The 16,544-nt window shown below is 37.7% G+C and overlaps 1 long non-coding RNA gene across 1 annotated transcript in view; it reads right to left on the bottom strand.

Annotated features, from left to right (window-relative positions):
- Positions 1 to 1,283: 1,283 nt before the first annotated feature.
- The window catches only part of LOC135227052 (uncharacterized), a 20,195-nt gene continuing 4,934 nt past the window's right edge, over positions 1,284 to 16,544 (bottom strand). Inside the window, exons 2-3 of the long non-coding RNA XR_010317336.1 lie at positions 11,566 to 11,707; positions 1,284 to 5,116 (exon numbers count right to left, since the gene is read on the bottom strand). This is a non-coding gene — a long non-coding RNA (uncharacterized LOC135227052). The remainder of the gene's footprint in view (positions 5,117 to 11,565; positions 11,708 to 16,544) is intronic.

Here is a 16,544-nt window from a genome sequence, read left to right as displayed (position 1 = left end):
TCCCTACAAAACCATTAGCTTCTTTTAATTTAGAACCTGTTCTTACTCTCCTGCAGGCTGCTGCTGTAATAAATACGGTGCCGGCACACAACGTGGTCCGAAACAATGTTTAGGTGATGGTGGGACTATTTAAGTCTAACTCTGACTTTTTTTTAGCATCAAAGTGCTCATTTTAAATTGGATAACTCATTTAATGGTTACCATTCGAGGAATGTCTACCTTCTTTGTTTTCTCAAGAAATTAACGAGTCGTGTGTTGCAGGTGCTGGCAGCGAGCGTCTCTCGTCCTGCGTTTGTCGTCACGACTGGGTTGACTGGAAAAAAGTTTAAATGCGATTTTTAAATGGTAAGTATTTCCCAATATCTCTTTGCACGTAGTTGGCGTTTCTACGTAATTACATTTTCTCGACATATTTGCTCTTTTTTTTATTTCATTCAAACGTAATTTTGTTTTTTTTTTTACGTTGCATAGAACCAGTGGTTATTCATCAACGGGAATTCAAACGTAATAGTGCGGTTTAACTCAGTTTGATAGATCTTTTATTTATTCTTAGTAGTGTGGTAAAACCGAGCTAATTTTTCTTTACATTTAGTTTAGCTCATTTTCGTATGTAATTGTTCGTTCTTCAAATGAAATTGTTTGTATGGTTTTTTTACGTTGCATGGAACCAGTGGTTATTCAGCAACGAGGCAACAACGGCTTTACGCGATTCAGAACCACGCCGTGTGAGAAATGTTATCACCAGAAATACACATCTCTAACCCCTCAGTGGAATGCCCGAGAATCAAACTTGGGGCCACCGGTCTGGCAGGCCAAGACCAAACCGAACACGCCACTGAGGTGCTTCAAATAAATTTAGATTTCATTCTTTTAGTCTAATTCATTTAATTCTTGCATAATTATGGTGGGGTAAAACTTAAAAAATATCCCTCTCTACGAGCTGCATGCCCGAAAGGACTCGATTGCTTGAATTAACAACTCGCGATTTCTTAAAACCAAAGAACATGTTTCCATCTGCCATACGTGACTGTTTCACTGTGATGCTTGATAAATATTCGTTTGCGAAGAATTCCTCTCGGCGATGAGAGAGAGAGAGAGAGAAGAGCGAAGAGAGATGAGACGAAGAGAGAGAGAGAGATGATGGATGGAGAAGAAGAAGAGAGAGAGAGAGAGAGATGTGAGAGGTGACTACCAGGATCAATAACACAATTCCTGATGTAAAGGTATTTAAACAAAACTACGTTTTTAATCAATTTGTATTTTTCTTAGCAGACATCGGGGTGAGGGAGACGATGGAGAAGGGAGCTGTGGTAGTGAAGGATCCTTCATTCTTGAGTTTCTACTGTCGAGTCGTCTTGGAGACTGGAGACCAGTCATATATATCTATCAACTCGACCTTCTCATCAGGAAGACGAGTTTCAAAATGAAACTCCTCATAGGATTCTGGCTTCCTTCAGACAGAACGACTTTGTTGACAATAGAACTGAAGGATAGTACCTACTTCAAGATAATAGTTCATCAATCTTCTCGCAGGTTCCTTCGCCTTCAAAATTGCTATTTTTTTAAATGACGGCAATCGGTAAGTATGGCCTATACACATATTCAGGGAAAATAATTAATGGTAGTAAAGTTATTTTTTAAAGGGATATGAGTAATATGATTTGATTGAGTACCTAGCTGAGAGGTAGGATAATTTCCTGAAAGAAAAATTACTACTAAGTAAGACTGCAGGGAAAATAAAAGCATTACAAACATCATACAAGTGAATTTATCACAGAATATGAATTGCTTTGGGGGGGGACTTAAAATGCAAACTACCAATTATTTCAAGCCCGTAGTCTCATAAGTTCTCTGGAATTTTTTTATATAGATGTATCTTCTGATATTTTGGCACAGCGTGTTTCTAAACCATCCGGTAATTTTTGGTAAAATAATGAACTACCCGAATTTATTGAAAGCGGCAAATTTACTCTTTCAATTTCCCCAACATTCGTTGTAGGGATCTGAACACTTGTCCTTGGCTTTGCTGAAGTTTGGAAGAGCGTACTACGATTTGGCTTTTTAAATTTTACATATCCACATTTAGTTGATACATTTAAGTTTTTATACATGAATAGGTTATAAAAGCTGTAATCTGTATTTCAGTTTTTTGAGAATATTATAACCTCACGGTTCTTATACAGTATATATAGATAGAGAGAGCGGACCAACAGAAAATTAGAAGGGCAGTAGTTTGTCGTCCGATAAGCGCAAACGTCTGAAGTCACCCATAGCTGCAAGTATACTAACATCCAGCTAACTGTTCATCAGCTATGGCAGATGTTTTGCAGTAATATCATCGTGGATGCCACATTGCATTTGCATTATAGTTGTTTGCTGTTTATAATGCAGAGAAGGTAGCCAATGGGTTCAGAATTTCTCTGGAAAAGTAAGTGATTATCAAACGGGTTCCCTTTAAAATGTACTGGAACATGATTGAATGGTTTTTAATTCGATCAATATCAAGCTGACAATTATAGTATTGTGTGGAAGGATTTTGAATGTTGAAACTGGTACACTAAGATGATGGTAGCTCGCTGCATGGGTTTACATTTCAGTGATTAGGAAAAAATATATCCGCCTTCATTTTTAACTGTACTGTTTATTTCTATAAGCTTGTTGATGGGTATTTCCAAAATAAATTACATGTTCAATGTCTTGATGGAATTACAAGTTACAATAACGCAACACTTTCCACTTGCAGGAATATTACAGCAATTTAATGTTTGTATTCAATGCAACCATTACTCTATCAAAATATTCACGAACATCCCTCTTATGAAACCATTCTATTATAACAGTAAGCAAATTAAAATTTGTACTTTTACATTACAGACCTCACTCATGAGTTCCAGATGTCATGGACATGACTGTGCAAGTAGTGCATCATATGGTGCGGCCCAGCATGGTGTCTGCCACACACACCAAACTCTGCCTCATCGCCTTTATCACCTATGTCTAAGACAACTTTACTAGAGGTGCCATTCGTCACTAGAGATCAATGACAAATTTGGTGGTTTGATCTTCATGGTCGAGATCCTTGCCTAAGGATTGAGGATGGCGAACATCATTCTCGGAAGAACCTCCGAGCTGTGGCGATGGCCAAGACCTCACAGATGTATGGGAAGGAAAGGTCCTATGTTCTAAAGCTTTGGAGGACGATGTTTCTCCTGGGCAGACTTGCAGTTCAGTTTGGAGGGAGACAGGCTTGCTGTTACTAAATATGTGGGGGAAGGAGCAGTTTGATGGTCTCGAGCTTTGGAGCAAGTAGTTTCACCTGGGCGGACTTGCATTTCAGATTGGAGGGAGACAGTTACTGAAGATGTGTGGAAAGGAGTGGTCTGATTCAAGGAGCTGTTCAATGGTCTCAAGCTTTATAGAATGTAGACATTTCTCCTGGGCAGACTCTCAGTTCAGATCGGAGGGAGCCAGTTTTGCTGTTACTGTAGATGTGTGGAAAGGAGTGGTCCCATGTTCTCAAGGTTTTAAGAACGAAGGCATTTCTCCTGGACAGCCTTGCAGTTCAGATTGGAGGGAGACTGGTTTGCTGTAACTGAAGATGTGTGGGAAGGAGTGGTCCACTGCTTTCGAGCTTTGGGGTACGAAAAAGTTTCTCCTTGGCAGACTTGCAGTTCAGAGTGGAGGGAGACAGGCTTGCTGTTACTAAATATGTGTGGGAAGGAGCAGTTTGATGGTCTCGAGCTTTGGAGGAAGTAGCATCACCTGCGCAGACTAGCAGTTCAGATTGGAGGGAGACAGGTGTGTGGGAAGGAGTGGTCCAATGCTCTCAAGTTTTGGAGAATGTAGACATTTCTCCTGGGCAGACTGGCAGTTCAGATTGGAGGGAGCCAGGCTTGCCGGTAGCAATAATGCGTCGAAAGTAACAGTCCCATGGTCTCAAGCTTAGAAAAACGAACGCGTTTCTCTCGGACATAATTGCAGTTCAGATTGGAGGGAGATAGGTTTGCCGTTACTGAAGATGTGTGGAAAGGAGCAGTTTGATAGTCTCAAGCTTTGAAGAATTAAGATGTTTCTCCTGGGCAGACTTGCAGTTTAGTTTGGAGGGAGCCAAGCTTGCTGTTGGTGTAGATGTGTGAAAAGGAGTGGTCTGACAGTCTCAAGCTTTGAAGAATGAAGACTGCCATTTTTCCTGGGCAGACTTGCCGGTACCAAAGATGTGTGGGAAGGAGTGGTCCGATGGTCACAAGCTTTGGAGGAAGAATACTTTAATTTGAGGATGGCAAACATCAATTTCGGAAGAACCTCCGAGACATATGTTGGAATCCCAGGTCGTGGATGAGTGCGACATAGAAAAATGTATGTGAAAAAGAAATCTGTGGACATAATGTGCCACAGGATTATTGCTCTCTGCACTGAAAGAAGGTAGGCAGGTGATTTACTTGGAGGAGATGTGATTTACCACAACGTTAAATCATTGGCTGCATGGAGTAGTAGTCCTCACTCTGCCAACCACCAGTGATGCACATACAGCCTTTAAGTGCCACCGGGTAGAAAGGGAACGCTTTGCAGAGATTGCCACTTGCTTAACAGAAACATTTGTTGATAAACACCAGTGTTGATTATCAAGGGGAGAGGAATGGCCAATTGTTCCTGCAATGGGTTGACATATAACTGTTTACCACTGCTTCCTGAGCCATCAGTCCTGGTGAGACAACACACCATACAATACCATGCTTAGAGGATAGTCCTTTGCCACACCATACCACGATATGCCGCGATGTTCAATCCCTTTTAGGGTCCTATCTCCCACGAATTGCTGATGGTTTTGTAAGCATAATAGGCCAGAGCCACTATACCTGGTGGATAATACAATCCACTTGTGGGGGCATGAGGTGGTCTACCTTCCACCTGTACATCCTGAGCTCAATGCCATTGAGCTCAGGTATGGGGGCAGACTTGCGGTTCAGATTGGAGGAAGCCAGGCTTGCTGTTACTAAAGATGTGTGGGAAGGAGCGGTCCGATGGCCTTAAGCTTTGGAGGATGAATATTGGCTGACAGACAACATCCATGAATGCATAGATTCCATCATTAAGCCAAGGACAGGTGTTCCGATATCTGCAACGAATATTGAGGAAATTGATAAAGTTCAAATGATTAAAAAGTTAAGAGTAAAATTTACCTTAGTCAAATTCTGGTATTTCATTATATTGCACATAATTACTAAAGGCTCAGAAGATGCTGTTATAACTGATAGATAAACATTCAAGACCTATGCAGCAACAGGCTTGAAATGGTTGGTAGTATAAATTCTACATGTAAAAACTAATGCCAACACACCACCTGAATGTAAAAATGTAAAAATATAAAATCCGGACATTCAAATACCGATATGTATACAAAAGCCAAAGCTTATTTCTACAAACAGGGCTAACAAACACTTGAAATGGTTGGTAGTATAAATTCTACATGTAAAAACTAAAACAAGCCAACACACCACCTGAATGTAAATGTAAAAATATAACATCCGGACATTCAAATACCAATATGTATACAAAAGCCAAAGCTTATTTCTACAAACAGGGCTAACAAACACTTGAAAAACCAATACCACCACCACCATCATCATATACTTACTCTGTATACCAAAATCTCTGATAGTCTTAAGGACTTCATGAATTGCACTTACAAAACTTCCAGGCTTTCAAACAACAAGTAAAACCTACTTGCCACTGAGCACAACAAAATCCAAAATTATTCAGAGGGAGGGAAACTCATCGGCCGAATTTACCATCACTAATTTACTAAACTCCACGTCCATTAAGTAATTTTTAATAATTCGTGTTATACTGCAGTCACAAACTGTTGGCATCAAATTCGTTGTCTCTAACACTGTTGAGCGTTTTAAATTCATTGTCAATCACCTAACATCGGAAAAATTCCAACAAGACTATCACAAACATAACTAATTGTCAGCATACATACTATGCTTCACTATAAAAAACTTTTTTCTTAGTCCAAAACTAGTCCATCAAAAACTGTAAAAATAAGAAAGTGTTTTTAAGTTGCATCCAAAAGATTACCAAGTTCCCCTCTATGTAACCCCCCGCCCCCCCCCCCCCCCAAAAAAAAAAAACCCCCCCCCCATCTAACTTCCTTAAAATCTCTGGAAAACCAAACTTTTTACAATACTAGTGTAAACTACCACTTTAAATTCCAAAACATCATGACAAGGGACTTTATTAAAAAAAATCACAATAATTCTAAACTAGTAGGCTTCCTGAAAGACATATAGAAAGTTCAACTACACAATGTAAAAACTGGGAAAATTTCTAACCAAATCATGAAAACTATTCAAAAGTTCCTGACGACCATATGTATCATAACAGTAAAAGTCAGTCGGCATTCTAATGACTTAGTTACCGTGATTCATTCCAACCGGCCAAGACAGTTTTGGAACATTAAAGAAGCTATATCAGTTACATAACTATGTATTCACACAAAATCCCACAGAACAATACCATCTTTATCTAACCTCCTCAAATTTGGGACATGCATCTCCTAGTTTAAGAGTAACAATGCTCAGCAGGCTAATACAACATTTTCATCTACAAACCTTCAGAGAAAGCCTTTAAACACCAATCAATCAACATCACAAACATAGTAAACATCTTAACAACTGACATCAATGGATAATGTTACTTCTGTTGGGAAATAATATGCAGGTTCTTAACTTAAATCTTACCAAGCTTTGTGTGAATATTTTCATAGGAATTAAACCTTCTATTGGTGAGCTGACCTAAAAACAAATGTCCACATCTCCATAAATGGCAAAGGAACCATTGTTCTAAGAATTCTTTGCATTCATTGAAGTCTGGATATATTTCAGGCTTCTTAAAATGGCCTTGTCGAATTTATCCCTGTATGTCTGCCTAATCAGAGGTGTTTAAGGCCTCAAGCTGGTACCCCCATTGGAAAGAACCGCATGTTTCCAAAATCATATTAAAAGTAGTCTTGTAGTGCTTGACCAAATGATAACTTTACTTTCTAAGTGTTCTGAGCATCTTACTTTAGATTCTTCAAGACACCTGGCAAGATATAATTCATATTAAATATTTTAAAAACCTTGAACAAATCCAACAAAAATGAGAATCTTCCATGCATAGAGTATTTGTTGCATCTAGAAGTACATAATTTTAGTCAATACACAAAAAAATTCAGTCTTTTAGTTAATACACTAAAATAAAATTGTCATAAAAATATCTTAGGAGACAAACCAAACAACCATATTAAAAAATGTTTAAATGTAAATTCACATACAGCCATGTCTTTTGCTTAATCTGTCTCATTTTCAATTAGATTTAATATATATCAAGACTTAAATGCTCTACTTGATATACACACACTTGAAGTTCCTCTGATTGCTAAAATTTCGGGATTATAGGGGTAATAGAACTCCAACATTGGTTAAGCTCACTAAGTTCTAGATCTTCCACATCACGCCTCAGACCTAAGCTGAGGCATCTAAAGAACTGGATCCTTCGTCCCAAGAAAGCTTAAACTAACATTACATCAGATAAGAGTTCACCTGTTGACCAATATTCAAGTAAAAGTTAAGATCCCAAGCTTGATTCTTGCCCGGTCAAAAGCTACCCAAAATCGTATGACCTCAATGAAAAGACTTCTGCTTCGCTAAAATTATCTCAAGGACTGACAACCTCTTTGAAGTGATCAAAGGCAATAAATACCACAAATACATTTAACAACAAAAATTAAAAAAACTTGTGCAGAGACTAGTCCTTCCCCAATGCTACCCACATATTTGGATAGACCTCCTTATATACTATTATAAAATATTTCTCTTTCTCCAATACATAGCAGCAAGAAAGAAATCTTATAGAGGCTCCTTTACATGAACTTACACAACCCCCAGCTCAAATGAAATTTCTATTTCCACCTCTCATTATAGACAGCAATTAACCTCTCCAAAAAAAAAAAAAACCTGCGACCACTTATACACTGGTTGTATATCAGACACCTAATTCATCAATCAACAGACGCACAAACAATTGCTTGCCTGCCAGAGAAGGCAGGATAAGTCTTAGCTATTGAGCATACGCCAGAGAGACCGGGGCAAAGGCTATCGCACTCGACGGCGGAAGAGCACCAGTTGACTACATTTAACTAAATCCTGATAAGCTTCCACTGAGGGTTAAAAAATATGCTTCTTTACCCACTGCTGACAAAGCACTTGCTCCGGCTCAAAAGCAAGATTGATTTGTTGGAATACCTGGTGGCTCAACCAAATGTTTCAAATTACAATTAGGAAAATCTCACGATAACGAGAACGTTCCTGAACCACGGGGGAATCAGAAAAAACTTAACAGTAACCAACTGTTTACCGAAAGAATCTCCCCAAATGGAAAAGGAGTCAAAATCCTCGAAACACAATGTTGAGACTTCTAACGGTAACCACCCGTTACTTAAATGGAAGCCGAAAATTATAACATGCCGAAATTCACAATAGGCAGTCTAAGTCAACGAGAAGACACGTGAACTGGCGATAGGAGCACATGCGAAAGCTCACAAGGGCTAGGCGTATATGCATAAGCGCACAGGTGTATGAGCGCAAACTAAAAGCACACCAAGTCATAAGAGCGCAAGCCATGCGTGTACAAGCCACAAGTGGGCAAGCGATGGGCGCAAAAGACATAGGCGTGCATACAATATGCGTACAAGCCACAGGCACGCACGAGTGATGCATACGAGCCACGTGCGCGCACACAATAGGAGCGCAAGTCATAGGCATGCAATTGATAGGCATAAAAGCCGTCGACACGCACACAATAGGCGCACAGTCATGGGCGTGTGAAAGATAGGTGTACAAGCAATAAGTGCCAATGCAATAGGCGTAGAAGCTATAGGCAAGCAAGCAATAAGCGTATGGGTAAGCATAAGAGACATGCACATGAATGCAGCATGAGGCAACTGCACAAATGTGCATTAGGAACATGCTACTGGTGTATCACAACTACAAGGTGCATTATTGCCCTGGCTGGAAAAATGCACAACACAAAGGAAAGCCAAAGACACTAGCCTTAAAACGAGGACAATCCTTGGCTACAGGGGATTGAAGCATAAGCTAACTTACTTGACAAGGCAGCTATAACTCGCTTAAATACTACCAGAGAGAGATGAAGTATCACTGCTACCGATACGGTAAAATTAAAGAAAGTCGGGAGAATCCAACAATTCTTAACCATGTGCTCCTCTAAAACTTGAATATATATGTAATAATTACATTATCATAAACAGATAAATTCCATATCTGTAAATAAACCCAAGACCTAAGGGGTCATGCGTGAATTAGGAGCGCCCTACGTGACCATAAATAAGACTACAAGATGTGAAAACTGGACCACGCTGTGCAATGCTTGCAGTAGCCTGGTTTGCGTTTGCATGTCTAATCATTTATGTAGTTTGTCAACAGATCACAACACCTTCCATGAGAAGCGGTTGACCTGTTAACCCGCAGCGGAAACTCATGACTTCCGAGCCGGCAGACTACGTATTCATTTTGTTCTAATGATAATCAATCGCTGAGATAGCTAGTGTTCCGCTATCGGCGCGATGCCCTGTATTGTGAGTTCTCTTTTAGTTACTCAACGGAGCGGTCACCCGACCATACCATCTCTACACTCTAGTGATGGAGCTAAGAAATATTGTTAAAATGTATACTTCCTCCGTTTGAGTCATCTCCCTTATTCTAAAGAAGAATCAACTCTACTAGATATCACGCAGACGAGAAGGAAAAGTAGAACCACAATGCTTACGAACAACAGTCGTAAGAAAAGACATACAATCTGTCGCTGTCTCACACCATTATACTAAGTGGACAAGCGGGAGATAAGATATATACTATATATATGTATATATCCACACACAAAATACATATTCCTTTTAAACTAAGGCAGTTAAGATATTATTCCTACATGAATACAAATTCCCTACGCCACTGTCAAACCTGGTGCCATACCAGGCCAAACAGAGCAAGGGGACAATGGGCACAGATCTGTACCGCTTTCTGACAAGTCCTGGTTTCCTGTCACTCCAAGCCACAAGGGAGTGAAACAGGAAGTACCAAGGACAAGGCAATAAAAAGAGGGGGCACTGACCCTTCCTCCAACACGGGAAACCACCCAAACTTAACCTAACTCTCGGGAAGGCAGCGTAGACAATAAAACACTAATAACAAGAAAAATTACTCCATCCTATCAAATCTATTGCCCTGAATCGATGGGAATCTCATATGGAGTAACTGATCCAAGAGTATCAACAGAGGACCTAACTAGTTACTGAATGGGAGAGCAGACAAGACATGGATCTCTTTAACTTGAGTCTTACTAATATTATACTCTCAGCTTTTTCTATAACCTAACAAGCGCTCTTCGATCACTGTCAAAGACCGCATTTCGTTCACTTACGATTCATGTAGATCCAATCATAACCTTTCCATTGGCAAAACATCTGAGGGTTCTAAAAGGGGAATAATGCCTCTTACGGCAATTCTTACCTTACAGGATCATACCAAATGAATATATTTTTAAAAAATAAATAAAACAACAAGCCAACCAGCATGCAGCTGCCTAACTTACAAAAAATGGAGGCAAAAGTAGAGTAACCGGCTATGGGTGTTTGTACTACCTATTAGTCCCCTGGTGGGGGATGGGGGGAAGTAGATGGATGGAAGGATATTCATAGAAAACAGTGTTTTCGTGTTTTTTGTTTTTATCTGTTCAACTCCCACTGGCACAGAAATAAGCTATATAAGGCCCCGTCCACACGGTCGAGCTTTGGTCGATGAACTTTGTTCGATGTGACGTCAGAAGCGGAGAAACCGCGGCAAAGTTCTGACTTTTCTTGCTGTTTCTCCGCTTCTGACGTCACATCGGACAAAGTTCGTCGACCAAAGCTCGACCGTGTGGACGGGGCCTAAAGGAGAGGTAAGGGTCACTTCAAAAATACTGAGCAACTTGGAATGTACGGACATATTTTACGTCTTACACTTACAAATGTTACACAAAGACACCTGTATCCTCAACCCCGCACACACTGAGGTATCACAGTTATTATTATGGAGATAAGAAAATCATAATATAAAACCAGCTAAACTGAGCTACTTTATTGGTGATGATAATAAGACAATTCATGCGGAAAATAAACCATGTAACCTGAGAAATTAAAGTGATAAGAAAGCCTAGTAAAACACAATGTATCCTAAACATAATGATCTACATGTTAGCAGACAAACTTATGATGAAAGGGCTTGATAAAAAATATTAAACTTATGAGTTTCGTATCCAAAATAACATATAATTTGAATAATACAAAGTTACCGGATGGATAACATTCAACTGAAAAGAAATGATAGTGTCAAAACATATTCTGAAATATCAAACTCTAATGACCTAACTCACATTATAAAGAATAAGATTACAGTTCCTGCTCAGAACAGTAATCACACCTGAAACTTTTCAACTTTAGGTCAACAGGCACATATGACTTACATCATAAACTTGACTGTACGTATCTTCGTTTTAGTAGCCAATTACATTAAGGTTGTATCATCTCTCTACCAAAGCATGACTTCAAACATTTACATTGAGAATTTTTCAACATCACTGCAACATTCTGTCATGCTGTAAGAACCTGAAAGATATAAATTAAGTTATTTGAAGTTCATGCTCTTTAATGCCAGATACTAGTGGAATTCTAAGGTCGAAGTCGTGTTTATTCAGCTTGCCCAATCTATTCTTGACAGTTGTAGACATAGATGTTTTCCTGAAGACATGAGGAAGAAGTTAATGACAGTGACATCAAAGACCTTTTGGCTTATGATGAGGTACCGAGATAAAATTTTAATGGAATATACAATTTAGCCTAACCAAAGGCCAAGCACTAGGACCCACAAGGTCATTCAGTGCTGAAAGGGAATTAACAGTATGAAAGTTTGAAAGGTGTAACAGGAGGAAAACCTAGCATTTACACTATAAAGTAATTGTTAGGAGAGGGTGGATAGCAAGATGGAATTAAAATATGAATGGATACACTACAGTAAAAGGAATGATAGGGGTTATCAAAACAAACCTTGTCCCCGTTATAGTAAACTGTAAAAATTAAATACTTAAACAATGGACTGCAAATTTGACAAAATGAAGTACAAGAGGCTTCTAGTTCAAATTTAGGTTAGCAAAATAGTACAATAAATAAATCCATATTGAATTATACACATTATTATAGCTAACTTAGGGCTAGCCTTGATTTGTAAGACTTTCAACATTTTCACAATCTTGTAAAACTTGACCAAAAACTGGTCCATCTCTGCTCTAATTTGTCATATCTTCTAGTTACTCATTTAACTGGCTAAGTTGTTTTCAGAAAAGCCACTTACTGATCACTAACCGAATTACTCACAATCCTCATATAAAAAACAATTTTATATAATACACCTGAAATGATCCATTGTTACTAAGTAAATGGTAAAGAAAATTAAACTAGTTTTGCATAAGGAAGTCTGTACAGCTTTGCTCTTAATTGATAAGACATGATTGCATAGGATGTTCAAAACTTATGAACTGGCAACCTAAAATGCTCCATATCGCCCATTTCAATGTGGAAACACGATTATTTTATACAATATGGCCTTCATATGTTCCATAATAGTGAATCTGTCATATATTTCAAAACTCAGAAAATATCACGTGTAGCCAAATTTAAGAAAAAGTTTCAAAACATTTAAAAAAAAACTCGTTCACTCTGCCGATGCATTTGACATAAAAAATATCATCAAAACCTTAGTTCAAAAGTTAAAATCATATAAAAAAAAATAGAAAATTTGTCATAACATTTATATTGCTTGCAGTTCAACCATAAATTTTGAGTGTCTCCTATTTGGTTGTTTTTACGCCTCAGCGCTGAAAAAATGTAAATAGTAAGTATAAATACCAAAGTAATATTACTTTAGCTAGAATGCATCCATCGATATCAACGGGTCGGCGGAGAGTGTGACAAAACCACGAGCATGAGCATGAACCACCTAGAACATACGCATGTCTACAATAAGCAGTAACACTAAAATTACCTTGAAAAACATTACATATATTTGTTAGAGGAATATTTGGATTTTCATCAAAATAAAATTATTAATTTTATAGTATTTGTTAACAACTTAAAAAAAATTATGGCTTATTAGCAACTAATTGCCTATAAAATTATTTTGTTAAAGCCAAGAATTTGTTCCTAGACCTAGGTTATTAGATTTCTTTACTTAATATAAAATACATTACACTTAACATTCACATCACTACAATAATTTCTGGGCAGAAAACATACAAAGTTGTCGACACCGTCTTGCACTTCAAGTTAGGTACCTTATGAATCAATAAACTATACACCAAAAGCAAACAGGACTTTTAAAAATATATTATTTTAAGCCAGTTAAAAAACGAGTGTTCTATAGGTCTTGATGTCAAGACTAATAGACATTACGATTAACAAGCCGCCTTCTCCTTATAATCAAAATCATCTTTTCTTTAAAGAACATGTAATCTCTACAGATAAATTCTTTATCATCAGATTACGTCAGAAGGCTTAGATTATTTTAGGCCTATAAATAACTTCACAACATACAGTGGGCTTGAACACAAAATAAAACGTCAACATTCACATGTAATTCATATTTATATTTTGAAAATGTTGTTATCGCTGTTGAGCTTATCAAGTTTACTGTTATAATGCTGCAGAGATAGTTACACTGACTATACTCGTTTTTTTTTTTTTCATGTCCACCCGCCTGTTGTATTTGCGTATGGTAACACTGCGTCCCGGGCTTTATATAGTTACGCTATGTGTAAGTTTTAGGTAAATAAAAGGATATCTGGGTGTACATTTCCAACTGAAAGGTGTTTTAATAATTTACTGTATGCGAATTACACAGTTAATATTCGAAATAGGATAGTTATTATTGTTGAATGTAAGCTAAATTTAACTATCTAAAGCCCGGGACGCAGTGTTATCATACGCAAACACCACAGGTGGGTGGACAGATGGAAAAAAACAGGGTATAGTAGCCCGAGGAGCATGTTATACGCGCTGTCACTGACAAGCGCCGCTAACCTAAATTTGTCATTAAAAAAAAAAAAAAAAAAAGTTTAACACTACTTGGCAAGGTCAAGTTTTGTCCGAGATTTTGGACAATACAAAAAGAATGTCGCCTCAGATTTCAGCATTACTACAGTACCAAGATCTTTAAAAGTTATGAGTGCCATAAGATACCTACTTGAATTAGATAGTTGCCAGACCTTAAATGGCATACATACTAAAAGATCTCTATAAACAAAGAGGGCCACATACACAGGGTTTTTACCATGATAGGAGTCTGTTTCCCCACTTATTAAATTCTACATCTCAACAATAGCAATCGCCAAAGTGCAAATCTCTAAACACGGCAGTAGTTAACGATCTCTCCTCACCAGCAGCAGAAACAAGACAAACCACTGGCATATCGAACAGATCAAAGAAATACAACTATGCTGCTGAAGACATTCATAAATGACAGGAACTTTCCACCGAAAAGGGATTTAAAATTATGTACACGAGGATTTACACTATACAGTATACGTATCACATTGCAATATTCTGGTGATTTTTGTGGCATCCATATGATTCCCCTCACCCCACCATAATTACGTATTATATTCGCTGTGAACCCTTTCAACTACGTTACATATATAAAAAATCTCAAAACTGAGAGCAATTGAGACTTAAGTCGTCTAAATGTTGATAAAGTCTGCCAGTATTCACACGAGAATGTTCAGAGAAAAATTTCGACATTTTTTTACTCCGTAAACACTATGGATATCTAAAATTCCCTTATACTAGAGAAGCTGTAATTCCTTTGAATAAATCATTTCCCTAATTAGACTGCGAATTAGCGTGGCTTCAGAGAGGTAACTATATCATTCTGGGATTGTTTCATCAATTTCGACATTTTTTACTTTGTAAACACTGAGGATGTTTAAAATTTCCTTAGAGAAACTGTAATTCCTCTGAATAAATCATTCCTTAATTAGACTGAAAATGAGCGTGGCTTCAGAGATGTAGGTAACTATATCATCTTGAGATTGTTTCAAACTGAATACCATTATTGCTTGTAGGCCAGCTTTGACAGTAAGAGATTCTTCATACTTTATATTCTATTTTGGTATTTTACCTTAACTTTCTCAAGATATAGCGAGTCTTTGTTAACTTACTAGAATGTGGACAAGTGTGTGGACAAGTAGAAATATTATTGATTTTCTTTGTTACATTTTTTAGCAACATATCTGCTCTCTTAAGAGGCCAGTGAAGCGGTGGCTAACAGAAACTCGTAAGAATATGATTGAGGAACTGAGCAGATATGTTGCTAAAAAAATGTAACAAAGAAAATCAATAATATTTCTACTTGTCCACACTCTTTAAACATACTGTACTGTCTAGCTTACCTAGACTGTTATGCCTAACCTGTTACACCAAAGTACTTTTAAAATATTCCATTTTCAGCAATTTTAATTTCATTCAGGTTAGACAACACAAGAACTAGACAATTACCTATCACATTATCATCTGAACATTCCTACATCAGCTCTTTCCATTTATGGGGTCAACATATATTATGAACTATTTTATCCTCTCTTTCTTGCAGGACTTCCATCAGGTCCAGGTCTTTGTCCATTTCCATCCTTCATAATTCATATCTATCAGTTCATATTTAATGTTTTTCCATCTGGCAGACACCTTATCTATCAATGGTCGAGCCTAATGAAAATCTTCCTAACCTTTCTTTAATCCACAGCAATCCATACAACCATTGTGACCATGTCCACAACTATGTATCTCCCATTTACTATTAGGTACCTTATCACTATTATTATCAAGTAGTTTAACCAAACAACTATGCTAATTCATTAGCTCTCACAGGGCTGGTTCAAAGGACTCCTTATTTGATTCTGGATTTTATTTACTAAACAACATGTCCTTACAAGATTTAAAATACGAGAATCTAAAAACTACTTTCACCAACTTGTTTCCCAAACTTGACATATGTTGCCAATTATATTTTAGGTACGTGTTCATCTGTTACATTATTTTACATTCTATATATAAAGGGATTGTATTGCACAACAAAACTGTCCAGACACATTTGTTCCTGGCATTCTTTAAAATTTGCATAAAATTTAAACACGGAATTGTCATTAAGCATGTTGAAGACACGGATTACAACTTCTTGGTTGGGATGATAACTCTCCAGAAATTTTTTTACATCATTCCACTTTGCAAACATGTCCTTAATCCCTTTAGTGGGCACATTATGTATGCCCATTAGTTTTCTGAATTTTTCAAACCAGCAGCAATTCTTTTAGGCATTTTCTCACCAAGATTGGCATGCAGCTTACGCCAACACTTTGCTACGAGTTCTTTCTTGAATTCTAGTGTTTCTTGCCTTTTT

This window comes from Macrobrachium nipponense, chromosome 15, assembly GCF_015104395.2.
Source record: "Macrobrachium nipponense isolate FS-2020 chromosome 15, ASM1510439v2, whole genome shotgun sequence".
In the NCBI taxonomy this organism is placed as follows: Eukaryota; Metazoa; Arthropoda; class Malacostraca; order Decapoda; family Palaemonidae; genus Macrobrachium; species Macrobrachium nipponense.
This window is presented reverse-complemented; position numbering and strand designations above follow the sequence as displayed.